We start from the raw sequence: 1,305 nt of genomic DNA, 5'->3' as shown, positions 1-1,305 counted from the left end.
TTGCTGAACAATAGCCTGAGATGGATGACCTAGCCTATCATGCCACCTAGTCAAGGAAGGTTTTGTGGTGCTGAAAGCCTGCTTCTGCGTCTTGGATGTGGATGAGGGTGGTAGGATGTATAGGCCGCCCTCACGTTTACCTCGAAGCAGAATTCTCTGCGTGATTAGATCCTTAATCAAAAAGAATTTTGAATGAATCTTAAAGAATGCATTTTTGTCAGCAGAGAAACGACAAACATATATTAGGTTTTTTCTTGCATCGGGTGAATAAAGGATATTATTAAGATGGAATTTATGATGGGGAGTATCGTATTGAGTGTGACCAGTATAACTAATGCGGATACCTGAGCCATTGGCTGTTTGGATCTGATCTCCACCATGATATTTCTGCCGTATGTTTAGCTTGTCGAGTTCACCCGTGACATAATCCGTTGCGCCTGTATCGACGTACCAATTCATATCAATTCCATAGGACTGATGAGCAGAATTTGCTGCCTTCTCTTGTGGGACAAAGTCATGATCAAAGCAGTGCCAGCAGGTGCCAACTGTGTGTCCTATCTTGCCGCAGAGCTGGCACATTGGCCGCTCGCCTCCTCATCCTCTCGACAGTGCTTGTCCATTGTTGTGACCACGACCAGGGTTGTTACCAGGATAGCCTCGGCCTCGCCTACGACCGCATTGATTTCCGCCTCTCCCAAAGAAAGCAGAATTTGCTGAGACTTGATATGTTCCTTGTCGAAGATCATGCCTTCCTTCAAACCCCAGCAGCTGCCCATAGAGTTCTGCCACAGTGACCGGCTCCTTTGAAGCAGCGAGAGCCGACACCACCGGCTCAAAATCAGCGTTGAGTCCGGCAATCATGTATGCCATGATGTCTTCTTCATCGAGTGGTTTTCCTCCGGTCGTCATCTCATCACCTAAAGCTTTCATTTTGGTGATGTATTCACTAATAGACATATTACCTTTCTTTGTAGTTGATAGCGTGATCCGGGTGTTGATGGACCGCGCACGGCCCTTCGAGGAGAAGATTTCCTCGAGGGTCTTCCATAGCTGCTCCGCCGTCGTGACCAACACCACCTGTGTCAGGATGTCGTGCGTCAAGGTCGTCATCAGATAACCGAGAAACTGTTGGTCTTCAGTTATCCACCGGACATATTCTGGATTCGTCCCCTTGACCATCTTGTCACCTTGCTTCACATCAATCTCCTTCGTGGGGACTGTGGTGGTGCCGTCGAGATACCCAAACATCTGGGCTCCCCTGATGGCCGAAAGAACTTGTGCTTTCCATAGTATATAGTTGTTCTT

At 47.8% G+C, this 1,305-nt stretch overlaps 1 non-coding gene across 1 annotated transcript; it reads right to left on the bottom strand.

Annotated features, from left to right (window-relative positions):
* Positions 1–752: 752 nt before the first annotated feature.
* LOC120271409 lies at positions 753–891 on the bottom strand. Its single transcript, XR_005540018.1, has one exon. It is a non-coding gene; the product is annotated as a small nucleolar RNA Z247 (small nucleolar RNA).
* Between the last annotated feature and the right edge of the window lie 414 nt (positions 892–1,305).

Source organism: Dioscorea cayenensis, chromosome 10 (assembly GCF_009730915.1).
Source record: "Dioscorea cayenensis subsp. rotundata cultivar TDr96_F1 chromosome 10, TDr96_F1_v2_PseudoChromosome.rev07_lg8_w22 25.fasta, whole genome shotgun sequence".
NCBI classification, from domain to species: Eukaryota; Viridiplantae; Streptophyta; class Magnoliopsida; order Dioscoreales; family Dioscoreaceae; genus Dioscorea; species Dioscorea cayenensis.
Note: the sequence above shows the minus strand (reverse complement) of the source record. Positions and strands in the feature narration are given on the sequence as shown.